We start from the raw sequence: 25,863 nt of genomic DNA on the forward strand, positions 1-25,863 counted from the left end.
CCCAAGGACAGGAGGAGAGGAGCCAGGATCAGAATTGAAATCTGTCTGATTTCAAAGGTTTTGCTCCGCATCTGTTGTACTCTACATTTTTGTTGTTGTTAGGTGCCACCACATTGGTTCCAACTCATACTGACCCCATGTGCAACAGAACAAAACAACGTCTGGTTCTGCAGTGTTGTCTCAATCATGTCATGCTTGAGCCCATTTTTGCAGCTACTGTGCCAATGCATCTCCATGAGGATCTTCTCCTTTTTCACTGACCTACTTTACCTAGCATGTTATCCTTCTCCAGGGACTGGTCCCTTCTGACAACATGATGCAAGTACTGAGAGATGAAGTCTGGCCATTTTCACTTCTAAGGAGCATACCAGCTGCACTTTCTCCAAGATCGATTTGTTTATTCTTCTGGAAGTCCATGGTACATTCAATATTCTTCACCAATAGCACAATTCAAGTGCATCAGTTTTTCTGCAGTCTTTCTTATTCATTGTCCAGCATTCACATGCTTATGATGCTATTGAAAATACCATGGCTTGGTTCAGGCCACATTAGTTTTCAAAGTGACACCTTTGCTCTTTACACTTTAAAGAGGTCTTTTGCAGCAGATTTGCCCAATGAACTATGTCCTTTGATTTCTTGCTGTTGCTTCCATGGGCATTGATTGTGGATCCAAGAAAAATGAAATCCTTGACAACTTCAATCTTTCTCTACTTACGATGATGTACCTTACTGGTCCAGTTGTGAGGATTTTTGTTTTCTTGATGTCTGGTGGCATATTGCCTAAGTCATTTGAGTGCTAACCAGAAGGCTGGTGGTTCAAACCCACCAGCCTTTCCTTGCAAGGAAGGTTGGGCAATCTCCTTCCTTAGTGATACCACCTCAGAAACCCAAGGAGGGGTCACTCTGAGTTGGATCCAACTCGACAGCAGTGAGTTTGGTTTGGTTTTTGTTTTTATGTTGAGATATAATCCATATTGAAGGCTGTAGTCTCTAATCTTCATCAGTAGGTACTTTAAGTCATCTTTACTTTTAGCAAGCAGGGTTGTGTCATCTGTATATTGCAGGCTGTTATTAAGTTTTCCACCAATCTTGATGCTGCCTTCTTCTTTTATAGTATAGCTTTGTAGATTATTTGCTCATTATACATATTGAGTAAGTGTGGTGAAAAGATACAACCCTGATTTTAAACCATGCAGTGTCCTCTTATTCGGTTTAAACAATTGCCTCTTAGGCTGCGTGCAAGTTCCTTATGAGTACAATTAATGTTCTGGAATTCCCATTCTTCACAATATTATCTGTAATTTGTTGTTATCCCTTCCGTCAAATACCTTTACATAATTTTTAAAACATAGGAAAACATCTTTCTACTATTCTTTGCTTTCAGCCAAGATCCATCTGAGAGCAACAGTGATACCCCTCATTCCACATCTTCTTCTGAATTCCACTTGAATTTCTGGCAGTTCCTTGTCTATCTACTGCTACAACCATTTTTGAATGATCTTCAGCAAACTTTTACTTGCAGGTAATATTAATAATATTATTCTATAATTTCTGCATTCTCTTGTCTTTCCTTTCTTTGGAATGACCACAAATATTAGTTTCTTGCAGTCGGTTGCTCGGCTTGCTGTAATCCAAATTTCTTGTCATAAGTGAGTAGCACTTCCAGCACTGCATCCGTTTGCTGAATCATCTCAGTGGGTATGCTATCGATTCCTGGAGTCTCATTTTTCACCAATTCCTTAAGTGCAGCTTGGACTTCTTCCTTTAGTATCATTGGTTCTTAATCATATGCTACCTTTTGAAATGTTTGTACTTCCACCAATTCTTTGTGGCACAGTGACTTTATTCCTTTCATCTTCTTTGGATGCTTCCTGCATTGTTCCATATATTTTCCATAGTACCTTTCACTATTTCAACTTGAGACTTGAAATTTTTCTACAGTTCTTGCAGCTTGAGAAATGCTGAGTGTTTTCTTCCTCTTTGATTTTCTAACTCCGGTTGTTTGCACATTTCATTATAATACTTTACTTTGTTTTCTTAAGCCACCCTTAGAAATCTTCTGTTTAGCTCTTTTACTTCATCATTCCTTCCATTGGCTTCAGCTACTCTCTGTTCAAGAGCAAGTTTCAGAATCTCATCTGACACCCATTTTGGTCTTTTCTTTCTTTCTTGTCTTGTTAATGACCTTTTACTTTCTTTTCTTCTCCCTCTCTTTCCTTCCTTCCTTCCTCCTCCCCTCCTTTCTTTCTTTCTCTCTTTCCCTTTCTTCCTTCCTTCCTTTTTAAAATTTTGCCTTCTATGTTGACTTTTTTTTTTTTTTAAAGTAATGTTAAATCTGAAGTAAATTATGTTGAATACAAAGTCTGAGTGGAGAAGACCTGGTGATATTTACAAAAAGGACATGACCATTGTCCTTTTTGGCTTTAAAATTAAAGGAAAGACACTTCAGATGGTTTACTGTTTGCATGTTTCAATTCTGGGACATAGGAATAGACTCTGGCATCCACTGTAAGATGTTCTTCAGCTAGCAGAGAATCAAGTCTCTTCAGCAGGCCATGCTTTGGTAAGGAAATTACTTTCACAAAATCTTCATGCCTAGGCTTTGGTGTAAGTGTTATGTTTTCACCATCATTTCCCTTAATGGTTACTATCACAATGTGGTTAACAAATTAGACAAACCAGGATCCATTCAGTGATGTCACCTTTATAACCAGTCTCTTCCTGAACAGCATATGCTTCTGGGCTTTTATTGTCATCTATAATGCCTGTGGGGAATTCTATGCAAAAGCCACCAATTTGTAGTCCAAGCTATTTCACTAGAACTATCCATTCATAATGAAGAGTTCTTTGTGGCAATGGAATAATTGCCACCCCATGGACAGACTGTCTTTTTTGGGTTGTACGTTTCACGGTTTCCTAAGTTCTAGTTTTACCAGAATCCATGTAAGTTAATTTTTCAAGCTTGACCATTTTCTGTTCTGAAATTGACTCCTCTGAAATAATAAACTATTTAGTTGTTTGAGAAGAGTCCATTCTTTCTTAGTTTTCTAAGGCACTTGACTGCTAACCAGAAGGCTAGCGGTTCAAACCCACCAGCCATTCCTCAGAAGGAAGGTTGGGCAACCTACTTCCGTAGTGATACCACCTCGGAAACCCAAGGAGGGGTCGCTATGAGGCAGGGCCAACTCGAGGGCACATAAAAACAACAACAATAACAACAGTCTTGACAGTCTTCAGATAACAAGTTCTTGTCCAAGGTGTCTAGTGAAGGAAAGGATTCTCCTTTGCAAAGGAGGATGAAAGAAGAAAAAGTGATTCTGATGCAGCATTCTCAGGAGATGTGAGTGGTACTACTTGAGATAGCTGCATCTCCCAGTGGTTAAGAGCATGTGATTTCACCTCTAAGACCTTTAATTTTCTTCATGCATGATGTCCTTGATGTCATCCCACAATTCATCTAGTCTTCTGTCATTGATGTTAAATGCATCAAGTCTCTTTTTCAGATGGTCTCTAAATTCAGGTGAGATATACTCAAGGTTGTCTTTTGGCTCTTGTGGAATTGTTTTAATTTTCTTCTACTTGAACTTTAACTTGCATAAGAGCAGTTGATAGTCGACAGTTAGCCTCTGGCCTTATTCTGACTGATGATATTGAGCTTCTTTATCATCTCTTTCCACTGAGGTAGTCTCCTTGATTCCTATGTATTACATGTGGTGAGGTCTATGTGTATAGTTGCCATGTATGATGTTGAAAAAAAGGTATTCACAATGAAGAAGCCATTGGTCTTGATAAATTCTTTTATATGTTCTCTGGTGTCATTTCTACCACCAAGGCATGTTTTCCAACTACCTATACTTCTTTGTTTCCAAACTTTGCAGTATAATCACCAGTGATTACCAATACATCTTGATTGTATGTTTGGTAGATTTCAGACTGGAGAAAACCAACAACCAAACTCACTGCTGTCGAGTTGGTTCTGACTCATAATGACATCTCCTTGGGTTTCTAAGGCAGTATCTCTATGGGAGAAGTTCACCCAGTCTTACTTCCAAGGAGTGGCAGTTGGTAAAAATCTTCAATTTCTTCATCTTTGGCTTTAGTGATCAATGTGTAAATTTGAGTAATAGTAGTATTAACTGGTCTTCTTGTAGGCATATGAATATTATCCTATCCCTGACAGCATTGTACTTCAGCATAGATCTTGAAATATTCTTTTTGACAATAAATGTGATGTCATTCCTCTTCAATTTGTCTTTCCCAAAATAGCACCAAAAACAAACCAAACCCACTGCCATGAAGTTGATTCCAACTCATAGTGACCCCCATTACATTTCTAAGACAGTAAATATTTATGGAAGTAGATTTCCTAGTCTTCCTTCCGCAGAGTGGCTGGTGGGTTTGAACTGCCAAACTTCTGGTTAGCAGTCAAATGCCTTAGGCACTGTGCTACCAAAGTTCTTTTTTCCCAGCATAGTACACCACAAAGATTGCCTGATTCAAAATGACCAATACCAGTTCATTTCAGCTAATGCCTAGGATATTGATCTTTAAGTGTTCCATTTAATTTTTGACAACTTCCAATTTTCCTAGATTCATACTTCATACACTTTTCTTTCCACTTATTAATGGATGTTTGCAGATGTTTCTTCTCATTTTGAGTCATGGCACATCAGCAAATGAAGGTCCTGAAAGCTTTATACCATCCACATCATTAAGGTCAATTCTACTTTGAGGAGGCAGCTCTTCCCCAGTTTATTCTGAGTGCCTTCTAACCCGAGGGGCTCATCTGGCATTATATCAGACAGTGTTTCCCTGCTATTCATAAGGTTTTCAGTGACTATTTTTTTCAGAAGTAGAACTCCTTCTTTCCTGTCCATCTTAGTCTGGAAGGTCGGCTGAAACCTGTCCATCATGGGTGACACTGCTGGTATATGAGATACCAGTGGCATCGTTTCCAGCATCACAGCAAGAGATAAGCCACCACAGTTCAAGAAACTGACAGATAAGTAGTGGATACTCTACCTTAGGGTTATAGAAACACAAGTACGATTAATTCCATTTGGATGACAGGAAAAGCTTCACAAAGAAGGTGGAATTTAAACTAGATTTTGACAGAAGAGTTACATCCTGCCAGACTGAAGATGAAGAAAAGAGTATAGAGTATAAAAAAAGAAAAGAGAAAAAAGCAAGAGAAAAGGTACAAAAGGGTTCAAGATTGGTGATACATTTGGTTTGATAGGAGCATGGGCATGTGGATAGGATATGTGGATAAATAGGTCTGGCCTCCAGATGATAAAGGGTGTTTTCTGATAGGTCATACATGATGACCCATTAAAGTTTTTTGAACAGAAGAATCCATGAACTGATCAAATCTGAGTTTTAGCAAGGTCACCCTGGTGGCAGTGTACAAGATGAAGTTCAGTGTACAAGAGAAGCAAGCCTGGGGCTAGGGAGATCATTCTGAAGGCTGCTGTGAAATGCCAGGAAAAGAACAACAATAAAAAAAAAAGTCACTGCCATGAGTCAGATCTGACTCACAGAGATCCCTCCTTGGGTTTCTGAGGCAGTATCGCTGTGGAAGTAGATTGCCCAACCTTCCTTTGAGGAGTGGCTGGTGGGTTTGAACCGCCAGCCTTCTGGTTAGCAGTCAGATGCCTTAGGCACTGTGCCACAATTACATGATGGAATGAAGCTTGGCAATAATTGTGAGGTTGGTGCAGGACCAGGCAGTGTTTTGTTCTGTTGTACATTGGGTGGATATGAGCCAGAACTTGATAGCAACTAACACCAACAACAATTTTTAATACTAAGTAAAAAAAAATTAACATGTAGGATCAGAGTATTTTCAGTTCCTTTATAAGAAGAAGAAAACAAACAAACAAACAAACTTTCAATACCTTTGAGATTTCTAACCACTCAAGAGCACACCTATAAATTGAATTGGTTTCAATGCCTGGGTTACAGTGAATTAGTCTAAGCAAGGTTTGTGTTCTGAATTCTAGACATAAATCATCCTTTTTTTTTTCCTTCTGAATTCACCAAAGAAAAGAAGATTAAACTAAACAAAACATATATTCCTACTTATTCATTCTCAGAATCATTTATTCTTTGAAAGAATAATTCAATTCCCAAAAATTTCTTGGCATTTTTCTATTCAAGAAAATTTATTGGGCACCTATTAAGCACCAAGCACTATGCAAGTACTCAAGATAAGATGATGAACAATACAGAAAGCATTTCTGCCTCCAGAGAGCTTAATTTCCACCAAGTTTGGGGTTTAGTGGGAAAACACCCAATCCTCACTGGGAAAGAGTATATTAAAGTAATACAGGATCAAAATCTCCTTTAGGTGAGATTCTTTTAGGAATCATCTGATTCTGTAAGCATTTCTCACTTTTTTTCTGGACTCTTGTGTCCAGACCTCTTATCTTCTGATCTTCTACTTCCTTCAGGTTTATCTCCAGATGTGGCAAGTTTGGGGCCTATTGCTTTGCCTTGTAGCTCATAACTTGCTCAACTTACTGCCAGGATCTGACTGATTTGGTCTTGTAAACCATTCCTTACACAATGCCTTTCTCTTTCCCCAGTGTAGATTCTTTGTTCTTAGTATAGGATATTTGATGATGATGGTTTTCTGCAGATTCATATTGTTTTCCTTAAACACCAGAGCTCAGTATCATTAGCCTTGAAAGTTAAAGTACATCTGCTAAATTGTAATATTTTCTTATGTCTGTTTTTGTGAAAGCTTACATGACTTCTACTCACTTCAAATGTTGCAATAGTAATACATGTTTGGAAAGAGTGGTTAATCAAGCCCATTTTTGTGACAGAAGAAATTCCAAACAATTCTTTTAAGTTTCATCCATGCATTTGAAATACTTTTACAAAGCATGGACACGTTTGTTAGTGGTAAAACTAGGAAGAGTGTGAAAATAAAATGTAGTCTGAAACCGGGGTGAGAATTTTGGACAAAATCCAGACATTCAGCTGGGAGGTATGAAGGTAATAAATCACAAAATTGGGTACAAGAGGCCCCTTCTTTCTGGAGGGTGCAGTGATAAAAACAGATAGTAGGCAGGAGTCTGAGGAAATGAATGAGTTGGTTCTGTGTCACAGGAAAGTGAAGATTCTTCAGCCAAGACCTCTTTTAATTGGCAACGGGTCTGCTTGGGATTGGAGCAGCCTCTCATCAAGGGAAGGCAGACCACAATAGATGGGCCATCTGCTCCTTTTCCTCAGCAATGGCCCTTGTTCAGTTCTCACCTTTAGAACTTGTTCCTCTTGGTGAGATAAACAATATGTTAGAAGCACCAGAGATGCTGTGCAGCTTAGCAGACAAATGATGTTTTATGAAGTGTCATCCTGTGCAGCCATCTGCAGAGAATCACATTTGACTGTCCTTGGGGACTATTCCATTTATCCCAAGGTTCAGATTCTATCCATTAAAAACTGTCCATTTTTTTCTGGGTCTAAAGATAGCATGTTCCATTGCCACTTTTCTTTGATGGAGAAAGAGTTTTCCATTATACAATGCTTCATGGAGGAAAGTGAGAGTTTCTGGAGATAGATATTTAACGAGAACGCTATGTTAAAAAAAAAAAAAAAATAGTGCTCCACACCCTAACAAGAATTAGTTATAAACCTGGTTCCTGCCTTCTCCAAAGTAGTTATCCAGAACTAAGAACTACGAACTACCACTTCAAAATTAGCTAGAAATTGAGTCAGTATAAATAAATGGGTCATAAAAAGAATATATAATTAGTATATGATTTAAAACATTCTAAATTCAATTTATTCAGAATGATGTAAGGAGACAAAGCAATTAGTTAACACTGACAATAAATAGATCATTTCAGTTTAACCCACTTCTATAAGGATACTTTTGTACATAACCACAAATGCCATTATCATACCTAACAAAGTTAACAAAAAATTCCTAATAACTTAAAGATAAGATGATTTTAAATTTCTCCAGTTGTATCAAAACTATTTTTTGAGAATGTTTTCTCAAAACAGGATACAAATAAGGTCTGCTTATTGCATATCATCGCTTTGCTACTTGTGACATCCCTTGTTCCCCTATTCTCTGTGTTACTGAAAATAGGAATTAGGTATAAAACTCTGATTAGCTTCACATTACATTTTTTCCCCTGAACTTCATGACTGGCTCTGTGTACTTCAAATTCATATCTGGAGGCACATCATACCTAGTTTTCTTACTTCTAGTAATGCTAAAATTGATGATTGACCACTTCAATTTTTTCCTGGTAGTTTTTGCTAATATTGATGATTAATCACTTCAACATTTCTCCTAGTAATTTTATATCCATCAATGACAATAATTAGAAAGCATTTTTGTTAAAGTTTGCAAAATGGTGAATTCCTATTTTAACATTCCTCCTGCATGTGTTAGCTGTAATTATTTTCTCTTGAAAAATTATCCTTTATCCATTAAGTCAAAAAGAGTAGGGCTTATTTTTAACCTTTCACCTAATAACTCTTTTTTCTTCTTTCTTTCTTTCTTTTTTTCTTTTTTGAGTGCTGGTGGTTAGACCCCACAATCTGGGTGCTAGGGGTGCCTATTGGTACTGAATTGTCATGGCTCCCAAGACTTTTCCATAGACAGAAGCAGTTTATATGTGTTTTTAAGGCCAGACAGATAAAAATAATTTCACATTAATATTTCCAACTCAATTTTAAGATATGGGATTTTACATAAGTTCTTTAATTTTCTATTTTTGTTTCCGTCAAACTGAAAATCTTTGTTTTTATTGACATGAATACAATTGCTTTTTCATTTTATACTACAACACACCTGTAATACTTTCAATGTAGAGATATTAATATTAGTACTAAACATGAGAATACAGAATTTCATTTAAGATCTCTATTTCCCTAATTATGAGTAAGTGAACACATGTAGATAAAGCTAAAGATAAAGCCATACTAACTTATTTGTCAATGTATTTTTTTTTTATATGTTTTGCCAAGTTTTGTTTTTAAGTAGCTGGTTGTTTATCTCAATGACTAGGAGTGCTTTAAATACTAAATTTACTAAAACTTTGTACTACTGTAAATTTCAAGCATTTTTCTATTTCTTGTCTTTGTACTTTGCTATATTATTAATTTCTTTTTGTTTTTAATTTTTATGAAGTCAAATTTATTAAGCTTTTCTTTAATTTATCCTATATTTCAAATCAGAGGAAAATTGTATTTTCCTTCTAGCTTATAATGAAATGCATTAATGCTTTTACTCCTATTACTTGTGTGGTTTTTAGAGTTACATTTAAGTCACCGATACATTTGACATTTGATATTTATATAGGTGTATAGTATGTTTTTTCTTTTTCTACATGGCTTCTCAGTTGGAAAAACACTGTTTATTAAAAACATATATGTTAGACTTCCACTTCTGGATAGGATGAATTAGCTGGCATATTCATAAGAGGAAGTAGAAACAATAGAATAAAAACAATAATGATGTAAAACTAAACATTTTAGGCATTTTTGTACTATCATTCTTCCAGGATTTGTAGGGACAAGTGGCTGGAGAGAAAGGAAATGTATTGCGGTGAATCAAATTTTCTCTGCTATCTTACTCTCAATGACTTTCCTGATGTCTAACTTACAGAGATGAGAGAATGAGAAACTAACTAGAAATCAGAGATTAAAATACTGAGAAGATTTTAACTTTACAGTTTGTGTTTTGACAAATGTATACAGTCTTATATCCAACACTTAAATCAATATATTGGATATTTCCATTACTCTAGACAATTCCTTTGTGATTCTTTCCAGTCAGTAATCTCCTGAAGCAACCACTGTTTTGAGATTAGTTTAGCCTGTTCTCTGTTCTTGAACTTCTTATAAATGGAATCATATACTGTGTCTTCAGTTATGCTTTATTTTGTTCCAAATAATGTTTTTGATATTCATCTGTGTTGTTGCTTTTATCAATATGTGTCTTGTTTTTAGATTGGCTAGTCTACTTTTGGGAAAAAGAGCTCTATCATAATCTGTAACCTAGTTGGTTAAGTCCTTAGATAACTACTTGTATGTCTTCTCTTAGCTAACCTATGGAGACCGGACTTTTCTTTGTGCTTCTAACTGACCTACATATGCTTATACTCTAGTAATAACTATATTCTTTGTAGGCAGAGACTATGAATTTAGCCTAATTTATCTCTAGGATTAGTACAATTTCAATTTCATAGTAGGTATTCAGTATATGAAACTTGACAAGATTCTACTTTCAATGAATTTAGCACCTATAAAAATGGCACTACCATTGCAGCTGCCTTTGAACCAAACACTCTCTTCAAATTTGTTGTCTTGATATGCTATATTAGACTATTGGCAACCAGTATGAGAGACAATCCAAGCTCTGAGTCAGTTAAATAAGAGTGTACAAGGACTAGCAAACTGTTTGACATACATTATTTTCTCAGTAAAATGAAGAAAGTTACAGGGAACTCCAGCTCTGTCCTTCTTGGCCCAATAATGGAAAACACAGAGATCCCATTATGTTCTATTGCTAAACTAAGCCAAATTAGAATAAAACTATTCATATTGTTTCAAATTTATACAGGCTTGTTATTTTTCTTAAGTGTTTCATTTTTATTTTAAATTTCATGCTATTTTGTGTGTGCCAGTCCTGTCTTCATTGGAAAGTAGGTGCCTTGCAACAAGGGATTTTGTCTTACAGTACTTTTATCACTTGCCACAGGACCAAGATACACAGTTTTATATACACTGTATAAACATGTAGACAAAGGGGTGATAATGAGTGCAGAACAGCATAATGAATATATCTAACCCCTGAGGTGTCTGATAACATAGAATGTCACATAAAAGCTTATAATAACTGTCACTCTTGATAGAGCAAAAGAAACAAAGAGATAAAAATCAAAGGGAACATCTGGATAAAAAGTGAGAGGAAGCAACAGAAGAGAAGCTTAGCCATAAGAAGGTGCTATAACTATGAATTGCCAAACTCAAGGGAAAGGTTTACAAAAACATGATAGGCTCTACTTACTGGGAACTCAGTTTTCTTAGCAAATGGATTTGGTAATTGGAATTTTTGTTCCTTCTTTTCCTCTGGGAGTGTGTGGATGAGAGTTAATTAATGTGGTAAAATTGTGCAGTATCTGAGAATATTGTAATTTTTAAAGGCTCAAATTGCTCTACATCTGTGTAATTTGGGTGATGATATGAAAATTAGTAAAGAAGACCCAGACCAACCAGTTCTCTGCCCTCTGAGGTTTCAGGCCCAGACTTAAGGTTCCATCCATAACTGGAGAAAGAAAAAAAAAAGCAAAGGAAGGCAAATACCACAGATTTATAATAGATGATTGTAAAACTAATTTTATAGCTTTATGCATAAACTCTTGTCAAGTTTATGCCATGGGGATAACTCTAATTTGCATACTCAAGATGAATTTCACAATTTCCTAGTCTCTATCTACTTCAACCATTTTTTTCTTTTCATCATGATTTTGAGAGCTGTCCCAGTAACTATTGCTAGATAGCAAATCACCCCAAACTTTCTAGTATACATGCACAATTTTATAATGCTCCCTAATCCTGTGGGTGAGGAATTGAAACAACATGCAGGAGAGATGGCTTGTCTCTGCTCCACAATATTTGGGGCTTCATCTGGGAAGACTCAAATGGCTGAGGGTGAGTTAAACTCTGGGGGCTACAATCATCTGGAGATGCCATTACTCCCATCTCTGAAGCTTGGGCTGGGATGATTCAAACCTGGAATCTGCTGAAACTGTTACCTAGCACTTTTCACAGCATAGTGGCTGGTTCTTTGGAGGTATCTTAAGATCACGTGTTCCAAGAGAGCCAAGCAGAAGCTACATGGTTTTGTATGGCCTAGTGTTGGAAGTCACATGTCTTAGTTTTTGCCACCTATTTTCACAGTGATCACAAGGACTCCCAGATTCTAGAAGAAAAAGAGGACACATAGACTTCACCTCCTGATGGATGGAGAGCAAAAAATTTGCAAGCATTAACAAACAAACAAGAGATGATATTTTATTAGGCAACACTTTGTCAGACTTGCTCAGAGGAAAGGTCATGCATTTGTTTCTTGTCCTCTGGCTGTTAATAGTAATAAGCCCTGGCTAGTAGTGTTGTAGGAGCTCTGGTAGCATAGTGGCTAAAGCACTTGACTGCTAACCAGAAAGCTGGCGGTTCAAACCCACCAGCCACTCCTCGGAAGGAAGGTTGGGCAATCCTACTTCCGTAGTGATACTGCCTTGGAAACCCAAGGAGGGGTCGCTATGAGTCGGGGCCGACTCGACGGCACATAACAACAACAACAACAACAGTAGTGTTGTAGGAGCCCTGGTGGCACCATGTTTAAGCACTCAGCTGCTAACCAAAACGTTGGCAGTTCAAATCCACCAGCAGAAGAATGATGTAGCAGTTACCTTTGGTAAAGATTATAGCTTTGGAAACCCTATGGGGCATTTCTACTTGTTTTATGGGGTCTCTGAGTAGGAATTGACTTGTCAGCCCATAACAACAATAGTAGTGCTCTAGGTTTGATTCTTCCAATAAGAGAAACTTGCATGCTCTTTGGAAGTTGGTAGAAAGGCCACTTTCGTTTTCTGGCAATAGTAACAGATGGTGAAATCCTTCTTCAGTGTTACAGTCAGCTGAGTTCTTTAGTGATAATTTCAATGTTGCAGCTTCTTGATCTCCTAAAACCCAGCAGCCTTTTCCCCAACTTACTTTAGTCCTCAGACCTTCCAGTTTTATAAGCATTATTCATGTATTAAATTCTTTCGTGTTTGAAATGCCTAGAGAAAAAAAAACTTCTGTTTTCCATATGTGTGTGTGTGTGTGTGTGTGTGTATAACAAACAAAAAAAAAACCCACCAAACTCACTGCCATTGAGTCGATTCCTACTCACTGCTATAGTGTCAATTCTGACTCATAGTGACCCCCTTTGGGCTTCTGAGGTAGTAAATCTTTACAGAAATAGATCACACTGTTGTTCTTCTGTGGAGTACCTGGTGGGTTTGAATCACCAACCTTCTGGTTAGCAGTCAGATTCCTAATGCCTTAGGCAATATGCCACCAGAGCTCCATATATATACTTAAACTCACAAATTATCTACCTATCTATCTATCTATCTATCTGTCTATCTATCTATCTATCATCAATAGTATACATACACACACAGACTGACCCTGGTTTGCAAATGGCCAATTTACGGACAACTAAAAACCAAAACCAAACCCACTGCCGTGGAGTTGGATCTGACTCATAGCGACCTCTCCTTGGGTTTCCGAGGTGGTATCACTATGGAAGAGATTGCCCAACCTTCCTTTCAAGGAGTGGCTGGTAAGTTTGAACTGTCAGCCTTCTGGTTAGCAGTCAAATGCCTTAAGCACTACACTGCCAGAGCTCCCACTTGCCCTTTAATGCAGGGCTTTGAATAGGTACTGTTATGGCCTATAGTCAATGAAGTGAAACAGGAACAGACAGCAATTTTTACAATTTGGGTGATTCATCATGAAAACTGGAATGGGAAAAAATTATGGAGAAAGCCCTGGAATGAGAGATTTGGAAGAGGCCTTATGAAACTTGTCAGGAGCCTGACGTGTTAGACTAGATTATTGGTAAAACTATGCAGAGCCACACACATTCAAAGTGGTGGAGTTGGCTGCCATATTTGAGCAGGGCATGACCATCCATGAGTGAGGTGACTCTGTCTTTGAAGCTCTGCTTAATGTTAGGTAAATTTGCCCTCACTTTGAAATGATTAAATCAGTCCCTACTCACAACAAATTCTTAATCACAAACACTTTCACTTGCTACATGTGCAGATTTTAAATCACTGAAAAAGCTTTGAGCCATGTCTTGCACTAAAGTGAGTCTAAATAAGAACTGTATGCACATGCTCTGACTGGCCTACAAATTGGACTTGACTACAGTTAGTAACAAATCTCATTTATAATCAAGGGACTGTCTGTGTACTACATGTGCACATATGTTTCCATATTTATATTTACATTGTATCAAGAAACTCTTTAGCAGGCATTAATTCCTAATAGTCAGACATATTCCATTTAGGGGTTGATAAAAATGATCTTTATTATATGGCAATCGAAATTTTATTTACTTAATATTGAAGATCTTACAAATAATTAATTTAAAAATAGTTAGGAATATACTCTTTACAATCAAGTTGTTAATTTGAGACTTAGATAAGTCTTTTGACTAAGAAAGAAACAAAGGAAGGTAGGAAGGGAAGAGAATATTCTGACCATACCATTATTTTGGTGGGAATAACATGAATGCAAGCAGACCTGATGGTACAATATGTCAAAAGGTTGGCTGTTCAAACCACCCAGCAGGAGAAAACCCTGGTGATCTGCTTCTGTAAAGATGACAGCCACGAAAACCCTATGGAGCAGTCTGTCACATGGAGTCACTGTGAGTAGAAATTGACTCAATGGCATCTATTAACAACCATAAAAAAAAAAAAAAAAAAACACAAACCCAGTGCCTTTGAGTTGATTCTGACTCCTAACAACCTTATAAGACAGAGTACAGCTGCACCTTAAGGTTTCCAAGGCTGTTATCTTTACTAGTACAGACTACCATACCTTTCTGCTGGGCAGTGGCTGATAGGTTCAAACTGCCAACCTTTTGGTTGGAAGCTAAGTGCTTAACCACTGTACCACCAGGACTCCTTTTCTAAGAACAGTGGCCATGAATACAAGGAAAGCCTAAATAACTTAATAAATTCCTAAGGGAAAAAGAACATGATTTAAACTAAATAAACTACACTGAATACTCAAGGAATTGCAATATTTAGAAAGACATTTGAAATAGAGAAGAAAAGGTACTCTAATTTAGCTTATTTTGTCTCTCTTTGATCTTCTCTTCCACTTAGGAGTTTTTCTCTGAGTGTCTGTCTATATTATACTCAGAAACATGAATATCTATGACATAACTCACTTGTATCCACAGAACAGAAAGTGGTAATGAGATAGTTCATGTATTTATTAAATAAATATGGATTGAATATAATATACAGTTACATTTCTAATTCTGGGTGTCCAAAGATAAAAACAACACTGCCTTGCCACCAAAGATCACATTATTATTCCAGTAATTTCAAAGAAAATTACTTTTACAGCATTTTTTCTTTTACAGCATTTTAAAAAGTTATAGTCAAGGTTGAATTTAACCAAGGGTAAGGCAATGTGAAAGATAATTTTGGGTAAAATTTCCAAGATTTTCTACTACTTGAAAGAATTTCTAAAAAGCAACACATTATTTTTGATCATCTTTATATCAAAATTAGATGGCCAGAGTGTCAAAAAAATTTAACCTGTATTTGCTAGGCATATGTAACTTTGCTCACTGATACCACTTTGTCTAAATTCAGATACCCTGCAGAGATAAACATGATGCCTTCAATCCTATGCACTTTGATTTCAAATTATAGATAACCCTGAACCTAGAATCTAGGTAGCATGTATGTGTGTGTGCATACATGACTCATATATGTTAGTGTGTTCACTATACAGTATCACCCTTCTTGTCTGGTAAGAACATGGGATTATTATTAATTGTGGGTCACTTAGGCCATTTAAATGCACTTTACTGATTGACAGAAGGGGTTCTTGTGGTGCTGTGGTTAAAGCACTGGAATGCTAACCAAAAGGTTGATGGTTCAAAACTACCAGCCACTGACCAGCAGATGAGGCAGTCTGCTTCTGTCAAGATTTATGGCCTTGTAAACTCTAAGGACAGTTCTACTCTGTCCTTTAGGGTTGCTATGATTTGCAATCAACTCGATGGCAGTGGGTTTGGTTTTTTTAACTTTACTGATTGATCACATTCTTAGTCCTAGCCATTTACCTTACTAATGAATCCTTTGATCACTGAGGGGATTGAATAAAAATTGTTGAAAGATAGAATAATTTCACACTGCTCAAAAAAAAAATTCAAAATTTATGCTTGAGGATTGGTGGAATGATATTTGGCACACAGGTCAGTGTTGAAAATATAACTTCCTAGGTCCCTATATGTCTATATCTATCAATTTAGTCATTATTTCAGCAACATTTATTGACACTGTCATACATTGAAGGAGCACTGGTGGCATAGTGCCTAGGGCATTTGACTGCTAATAACCAGAAGGATGGAGGTTCAAACCCACCAGCCACTCCTCAGAATGAAGGTTGAGCAATCTACTTCTATAGAGATAACGCCTCAGAAACCCAAGGAGGGGTTGGTATAAGTTAGAAATGACTTAATGGGAGTGAGGTTTTTTTTTTTTGTCATACATTGAGAATAAAATATGGCTTGTATCATGAGGCCTTCAAAGAATTAAGAGACTTATAAGAAGAGATATAGTGTAAGCATATCAATATAATTAAGAGTTGTACAGTTCCTTATAGGGGCATAAAAGTAAGGCTAAAGTTGCTATAGATTCAGGAAGTCTTAAGAAGAGGAAGTGACACAAATTATATTTGAAAAATGAATAATTTACATGACAAAATTGGGGAAAAGGGATTGTACAACATAGTTAAGGGCACGAGGCCACTTGGGAATTCCAGTGGTTTGTTAGAGACGGAACGTATGCAATCTACAGGCTCTGGGAAAGGAAGCTCCAGGGAAAGGAGGGGACCCAGCCAAAGAAAAGGGCCGGATGTCAAAGGGCTTACGTACATGATTTAGGGTTCACTTTGTGCCCCAAGAAGAAGCATGCAAAGGTTTGAATCATGGTACTACGAGGCCGGAGCTGTGTTCTAGAAAAGATCATACTGGTTGTTTCATGGAGAAGGTATTTGAAATCCACTGAGGGAAAACTTGAGAGAACTTCCCAAACTTCCCAGTCATCTACACAGATGCAGTACAAAAAAAAAAAAAAAAAAATTCCTTAAAAGCTGATTATGGGTGGGACTACCTTCAGGGACTTCAACAATTTCCTTTGGGTGTTGGAAGGTCTTCCCCAGAGAAAATGAATCAGTCATAGTGCAATATCTGAAGCTGTTTCTTTCTAAACATAAGTTTGCAATTCAGACTCTATGCCAGTGGGATGAGAACAGGGAGGTGGGAGGAAAAGAAGTTTTAACAATAAATAAAAGACTTGAATAATAAACATAAGTTATATAAGCACAAAAAGTCTCAAATTTAGACAATTTCTTAAAAAGATGAGAAAGGGCCAGAATGATTATGGACAAAATGTTACCAAAAGACTTTATAAGAAAAGAAATCAATAATAGTAGAATCAGAGAAAAATCCAGAGCTAAAAACAGCCCAATATGAGTATGCCTGCTGAGGGAAGTCAATTTAACTTAATTGATGATGCCTTGATAAAAGATAACTTTGAAGTTAGGGTCATAATTTCCTGGAACATTCCAATTAATTGGCCTAATAACATGTTTAGTTGCTGCTGTTCTAACTCTAAGTTCATTGTGTAACACCTAGGATTTTAAAAGCTTGCAAATGGCCATCCAAGGTACAATCATTGGTCTCTCTTTGCCTGGACTACCAGAAAAAGAGTCAGGAATAGGAGGAAGAAATGGAATGTATGGCTAATTGCTTCCATGAATAACTGCTTCCTTGACATGAGACCAGAAAAACTGGATGGTGCCCAGCTACCATTACTGAACATTCTGATGAAAGATTTGATAGAGAATTCTGATCAAAAGTGGAAAAATATAGAACAGAATTTAAAATTCTCATGGAAAACTTATTTTCTGGAGCCAGGGCCTGGATGTACCCCCAAAACTATTGCCCTGAATAACCTTTAAACTTTAAAATAAAATATCCCCTAAAGTCTTCTTTGGAAGGAACATTGGGCAATGAGTCGAGTCCTACTCGACAGCACATAACAACAACAACAACAACAGTCTTCTTAAAACCAAATAATAGTTTAGCTTAAGTGGTGAAGAATGTCTGCTTTGAGCATTGTGCTCTTTTAGCTTTGATTTGTATGGGATAAAACTGACAACAGCAACTCAAAAGATTAGATAGGAAACTTAGAGGCCAGTGAATTTGTGTTAATGGACAGGGAAATAACTAGGAAAAGGAAAGTGAGAATGGTTACAAAACTTGAGGAATGTAATAAATGTCACTGAATTGATCATGTAGAAACTATTGAATTGGTGCATGTTCTGTGGTAAATATTCTCAACAACAAAAATAAAACAAAATATATATAAATAAATGACTTTCAAGCAATATTTTGGAAATACAGGAGACTTAAGGAAAAAAAAAGGAGAATTAGAAATATATAAAGTTTGTTAGCAGGAAACATAGCATTGATTTCTCCTTAATGAAATGTAAATGAGTTTTTTAGATGAGTGCTTGGCCTAAACTTTTTGGGAAATGTTAGACTTTGTGAAGAAACCAAGATTTTTGCAAATTTCTCAAACTTCTGGAAAAGTAAAAGGACTGATGACTTAATTTAAGGACACTAATACTAATCATAAGGAGCTGTGGTAGCATAGTGGTTAAAGCATTCAGCTGCTAACCAAAAGGTCAGTGGTTTGAATCTACCAGTCACTCTGAGGAAGAAAGATGAGGTAGTCCGCTTCCATAAAGGTTTATAGCCTTGGAAATACTATGGGGCAGTTCTACTCTGTCTGTAGGGTTGCTGTGAGTCAGAATTGACTTGATGGCAGTGGGTTTGGATTTGGTTTAATACTAATCATAAATGAAATGTTCAAAATAGATGAATTCAAAGATAATGAATAAACATAGATACACATGCCAATGAATTCAATAGGACAATAATTAGTGTGTGTATGTATGTATGTATGAGTGTATAATTTTGTTGTGATATAACTGAATTGAGCATTTAACCATGGTTATTATATACCTTCAATAGTCTCTAAATGTCTAGAGTTGGGGACCTAAAATTTTATATCTAGAAATATGAGTATTTAGTTTTTTCAGAAGTGATTTGTTCTAGGAGGTGGGTTACTCTAACCAAACTTATGAGAGAGTGATGAACAAATCAGAACAATGCATACATTCGTAATGATAAATATAGTTTCCAAGCAAATTGGTGTGCTTATGTCACCTGATCTGCTCTTTGAAGGAAAAAGCTGTGTGGGAAGGCAGTATACAATCTGAAGACTGCTCGGTAAGCTTGGAATAGGAACAGATTACATGGTATGAAATGGCTGAAGTCTTAAAGCTACAATAGCCTGGGTTTCTCAAGCATTATAAAGAGGCTGAAACCACTAAACCAGGTGTACTCGCTCTTCAGTGCCTACTCTTCCCTGGATGGGGCCAAGGACATGTTTAGCATGTGCAGACTATTTCTCTTTCTAGTTCAGGCAAATACTGGAAGGGAGGGTAGAAAATCTAGACTATTTTTAATGAGCGTAGTACAAAATATAGAGAGGGAAGAGGAAGGAGTTTCCTAAGGGCTAGAGCTAAGTTAAGCTTGAGGAATGCAAGGAAGTGATAACTTTAGCAGTTTTGACCTGAAGCCAGAATGATAAATCAGGTCTCCTGGGAAAAGCACAAGGGATTCTAGAATTGCTTAGAGCTGAGGGCAACATGGGCTTGTGGTGGCAGAGAGCTATGATGTCAGTGGTTTTGACCTGAAGCCATAGAGATAGAGGTGGGAAAAAATTATTTGTTCTCTGGAGAACAAATGGGGAGCTTAAGGGTTAAGGGAAGATGAGAGGATGGTATAATAGGCTGTGTCAGAAAGGCATACTTAAAGACAACTTGAGTAAGTACCTCCTGGGAGAGTTTGGTTAAAGCTGTTTTTACTCTGAACTATCTGTAATATCTCTAAAAATCCTTAATTTCTAATAATCCATGGTTTGAATTCCCTCCCGGAAGTAATAAACATGGGCAGGAGCTGGAAGGTCACAGGCAGAACCTTCTGAGAATGACCATCAGTCTAAAGCAAGGAAATCTGAAGGTCATAGTCAATTCACACATGATTTAACCTGGGGTAGATGTTCAAGGGAGTGGTTGGGTCACATCAGGATGGGTCAAAGTACTTGCAAATTTTCTCAATCAAATGGTTACCTTCCTAATGTGTGACATATACTCCAAAATAAACAAACAAACAAACAAACTCACTGCCATCGAGTCTATTGGATTCATAGTGACCCCTGCTTGGGTTTCCGAGGCAGTATCTCTACAGAAGTAGATTGCCCAGTCTTCCTTCTGAGGAGTGGCTGATGGGTTTGAACTGCCAGCCTTCTGATTAGCCGTCAAATGCCTTAGGCACTATGTGACTAGTGCTCCTGTGACATATACGAGGTACTCAATAAATACTTTTTGAATGAATAAATGAATACCAGATTTCGAATGATAGAATAATACCAAAAGTAATGATCAAACTCACTGCCATAGAGTCAATTCAACTCATAGTGACCCTTCCTTAGGTTTCTGAGGCAGAATCTCTACAGAAGTAGATTGCCCAATTTTCCTTCTGTGGAGTGGCTGGTGGGTTTGAACCGCCAGCCTCTGGGTAGCAGTCAGATGCCTTAGGCACTATGCCTCCAGAGCTCCTAATAGCATGAAGAAATTCCTAGATGGAAGTCAGCCACCATGACTTTTTGGCAGAAAATAGTTTAGTGAAAACATCCCTGAGTTGCTATAGATGGAAATAAAATTAAAACAAAAAAACAACAACTCACTGCCATGAAGTCATTTTCGACTCATAGCGACTCCTCCTTGGGTTTCTGAGACTACATCTCTATGGAAGTAGATTGCTCCATCTTCCTTCCGAGGAGTAGCTGGTGGGTTTGAACCACCAGTCTTCTGGTTAGCAGTCAAATGCCTAAAGCGTGGAGGGGATATTAATGGTAGTATAGAGAAGATGTAATAATGTCCATATTTCCACAAAGTACATTAGTCCCTGTCTGGTGTTTCTCTGTTAAAGGAATCAGAATCAAACATGGCTTCCCTCACAGCAGTATTCAGAGCTCATGCCAACACAGACCACATGGACACCCAGGTGTGGGAGATAAACAGAATCAAGTAAACAATGTGAGAACCAGTTTGTGGCAGATATTCTTCACAGCAAATTGAGGGAAGCAAAACCTTCTGAGAAATACAATTATTAAAGCTAGGATTTACATTTAACTCTGAGCCGCTTTCTAAAGAGACTATTAATAAATACTGTGATAAAAGAAAACATTGTTTTCAGCTCAGACTAGTATGAATAAACACAGCATGGGACCCACAAAGGAGGTTTAGCTAGGTCTGTGTGTTGCAAGAGAAGAATCCATGCTGGATTAGAACTAAGACTACTTTTTGACATACTAGCAACCGGTTTTCATTAACCTTTTAGTGGAGAGGAACCAAATGCACTTCCTAGATGTACATGAGTATACTTCAGTTAGCTGACATGTAAATTGCACATATTTTCATGCCATGGTATGAGTGAAGACATTTTCAAAAATTTGTCACCATTTTGTCTTAGTTAAAAACAATAACAAACAAAAATAACCAGAACCTCTGGGTATCAATATAGATGGAACTTAGATTAAGGAAACTCAGCTTATAATTGAAATCAAATTTCTGGACCTCAGTAAGAAACACCAGCTAGATCATAACAGTTACAGAATGCTCTTCTTTCTTAGCTACTTTATTTCTCAGAGTGCTATGCATTAAAAAGATAGAGGCATCTGTTATAGATTGAATTGTGTCCCCTCAAAATGTGTTGTAACTCCTAAACCCTGTCTATGTGAATGCCATTTCATCTGAGGAGAGGGGTTTCTTTGTTCTGTTAATGTAGGCTGTGTTATGCCAGTCACTCTTGAGATACAAACAGCAGTTTAGGCACAGAAACAAGAAAATAGGAAAGAGAAATATAGATGCTGTATGAAGATTGCCAAAAAACCGAGGAACAGAGCTGAAAAGAGAAAAGAACATTCCCACAGAGTCAACAGAGAAAAAAAAACCTTTCCCTAGGGCCAGTGCCCTGAATTTGGACTTGTAGCCTCCTAAACTGTCAGAAAATACATTTTGGTTTATTAAACCTACCCACTTACGATACAGTAAGTCCCTTGGTTATGAAAGTCAGGCTTACAGACAAATTCTACTTGCCTTTCATGTTATGTAAATTTGCCCTCACTTTGAAACAATTGAACCAATCCCTTCTCTCAACAAATTCTTCATAACAATCACCTTCACTTGCTGCACGTGCAACTTTTAAATCATTGAAAAGGCATACAGGCTTTTCTTCACTAAGCAAACCTAAAAACCCAAACCCATTGTCATGGAGTCAATTCCAACTCATATTGATACTACAGGACAGAGTAGACCTGCCTTGTGGGGTTTCCAAAACTGAATCTGTAAGACAGCAGACTGACTGACTTATATTTCTCCTATGTAGCAGCTGGTGGGTTTGAACCTCTAACCTCTTGGTTGGCAGCCCGATACTTTAACCACAGCACTGTAAGCATCTGTTACGATTGACCTACAAATTCCACTTAATGACATGTTTAGGAATGGCTCTGTTCATAATCCAGGCATTGTCTGTATTTCTGTTACAGCTGCACCAGGTAACTAAGACAGAAATAGCACTTGGCCCAGGTGAAGGGCTGACATCAGTTAGGGGTTAGCTAATAGGAGTGGCTGGAAAGGTAAGACTGCTTGCTATACTGGGCATACGTGGTGAAGGTTACGTTGGCTTTTAGATAGGTTTCCAGGGTTCTCCTGGGAAAGTAAGAGGCAAATTCATTCCCCATCCCTCAAATATCAGATTTGGACTATTTTCAGATCATACTCAGGGTAAGTAGGGATTCCCAGTCTTTGGCTTGGTCTAATGTATACAGAAGGCATTAAGTGGCCAGAGACCCTTGGAAAAGTGCAGACATTGCCTGTTTGGTGGACCTGGAGCATGGACTCAGCTGCCAAATTTAAAACTTTCAGATTTTATAACTAGCAGGGCTGGGAAGGGTTGACCTGACAGCAGATGTGAACATTCTGTAAAAACTGTCTGATGATTGCTTCGGATAAAGTAGGATAAGTGCTTGGGAACTGATTTACTTGTGCTATCAAGGGCTTAAAGCCTTCCTATTAATTATTAGCTGTACTCTATTAAACCTTTTGTTTACAAATCATTTAAATTAGTTTTTCCTCCCAAGGGCTAATGATTAACTCATAAACTGTGGAGGAAAATACAGCTGGAACAGGTTAAATGACTGCCCAGGGTTATGTGGCAAGTCTAAGGGGGCAGAACTGGTCTGAAAACAGAAATCCCTAGAGTCTTCTCTGAGTCCGCTGACTCACTATGCTGTGGAGTCATCACACTGCTCCCTCCAGCAAGGTTTGTGATTCTTAAAGCAACTCTTGCCACAGGCAGTTTACAGATCATCTGTTTGGTGTCCAGAACTATAAATAATCTCTTGGCAAAATGTATTTGAGCTGAAGAGTAAGTAATAGAGTTAAAATGCCTTCATTTGACTCTCCAGTCTGGTTAAAAACAGGGTTTCCTAAGCTTTCCATATACTCATTGTACAACTTCAGAGACCTGTCAAACCTCTAGAATATTTAAGGAAAGACTGCTTGTATTTAAGCCTGAAAATATGTTCATTTCTGGCCTTGGTTCACTAGAATAATGGGCTGAAAATATGAGCATGAGACAATGAATTAAGACAACGCCTCATGTTTGACTTTATCTGACAACCCACTTCCATAAACTCATGTCTTTTGACTTTTTTTTTTTTTTTACTTTTTAATCAGTAAAGCTATTTAAAAAGAGGTGATCAGAAACACTTTTGTTTCTTTTAACTGTTATAAAAATTTAGAAGGTAAAGATATATGGAAAAATTTAATAGAAGAATTTTGAGATGATCTGTTTTTGAGTACGAGGAGGTTATTATGACCTCTATTTTTAAAACGTTATATTATAATCTGTTGTTGTTAGGTGGTGTCCAGTCAGCTCTGACTCATAGCGACACTATGTACAACAGAGTGAAACACTGACCGATCCTGTGCCATCCTCGCAATCCTTCCTATGCTTAAGCCCATCGTTATAGCCACTGTGTCAATCCTTCTCATTGAGGATCTTCCCATTTTTCACTGAACCTCAACTTTACCAGAGCATAATATCTTTCTCCAGGGGATGGTCCCTTCTGACAACATGAGGAAAGTAAGTGAGACAAAGTCTGGCCATTTTGGCATCTAAGGAACACTCTGGCTGCAATTCTTCCAGGACAGATTTGCTCATTCTTCTGAACAAAATCCAGAGTATTTGCAGTATTCTTCACCAATACAACAATTCAAGTACATCAGTTTTTCTTTGATCATTTTTATTCATTCTCCAGCATTCACATGCATATGAGATGATTGAAAATACCATAGCTTGAGTTAGACACACCTTAGTCTTCAAAGTAACATCTTTGCTTCTTAACCCTTTAAAGAGTTGCTTTGAAGGAGATTTTCCCAATGCAATGATGTCTGATTTCTTTTCTGCTGCTTCCATGAATATTGACTGTGGATCCAGGTAAAATGAAATCCCTGACAACTTCAGTCTTTTCTCCATTTCTTGTGATGTTGCTTATGGGTCCAGTTGTGAGGAGTTTTTTTTTTTCTTTTTGTTGAGGTGTAATCCATACTGGAGTGTAGGCTTTGATTTTCATCAGTAAGTACTTCATGTATTTACTTTCAGGAAGCAAGGTTAGGTCATCTGCATATCACAGGTTATTAATGTGTCTTCCTCTAATCTCGATGCTGTGTTCTTCTTCATATGGTCCAGCTTCTCTGATTGTTTGCTCAGCATAGAGATTGAACAAGTATGGTGAAAGGAAAAAACCTGACACACTCCCTTCCTGATTTTAAACCATGCAGTATCCCCTTGTTCCGTTTGAACAACAGCTTCCTGGTTGATGTACAGGTTCCTCATGAGCACAATGAAGTATTCTGGAATGGTCATTCTTCTCGATGTTATCCATAATTTGTTATAATCCACACAATTGAATGCCTTTGCATAGTCAATAAAACACAAGTTAACAGCTTTCTGGTATTCTTTGCTTTGAGCCTAGATCCATCTGACATCAGCAATGATATCCCTCATTCCACTTCCTTTTTTTTTGAACCCAGCTTGCCAAACACTTAACTGTTATACCACCAGGGATCCTTACACAAATCATAGGACACTTCTAAAATTTTTCCTGGACTAGCCATGCTCCACAGGCCCCAGTGTAATATTGCCTCTTGACTACTTTGATAAGAGTAGATTACAATTATTATTCAAATTAATGCACCAACCACCAAGGCCAAAGACCAGGAAATGGAAGGTTTTACCAATGTAAAAGAACATGACATCAAGACATGAAGAACATCATCCATGTAGAAAGCAAAAGGTCATTAAAAAGACAGGAAAGGAAAAAAAAGACCAAAATGCAAGTCAGAAGAGACTCTGGAACTTGCCCTTGAATGTTGTTGTTGTTGTTGTGTGCTGTCAGGTTGGACCTGACTCATAGAGACCCCTCCTTGGGTTTCTGAGACAGTATCACTATGGAAGTAGATTGCCCCATCTTCCTTCTGAGGAGTGGCGAGTAGCTAAAACAAATGGAAGAAATGACAAAAGAGCTGAACAGAAGATTTCAAAGGGCAGCTCGAGAAGACAAAGTCAATTATTATAATGAAATGTTCAAAGACCTGGAGTTAAAAAACCAAAAGGAAAGAACATGCTCCACATTTCTCAAGCTGAAAGAACTAAAGAGAAAATTGAAGCCTCGAGTTACAATGTTGAAAGATTCTATGGGCAAAATATTGAATGATACAGGAAACATCAAAAGAAGATGGAAGGAGAGGCGGGGCAAGATGGCGGACTAGGCAGAAGGATTGCACAGACCCTCTTCAACAAAGAAAAGGGAAACCAATTAACACAGACAC

General features: G+C 37.5%; 1 pseudogene; it reads right to left on the reverse strand.

Moving 5' to 3' along the window:
- Positions 1 to 2,429: 2,429 nt before the first annotated feature.
- Positions 2,430 to 25,863, reverse strand: part of LOC103203414 — a 37,250-nt pseudogene continuing 13,816 nt past the window's right edge.

Source organism: Orycteropus afer, unplaced genomic scaffold (assembly GCF_000298275.1).
Source record: "Orycteropus afer afer isolate SDZICR_OR568_19922 unplaced genomic scaffold, OryAfe1.0 scaffold00216, whole genome shotgun sequence".
NCBI classification, from domain to species: domain Eukaryota; kingdom Metazoa; phylum Chordata; class Mammalia; order Tubulidentata; family Orycteropodidae; genus Orycteropus; species Orycteropus afer.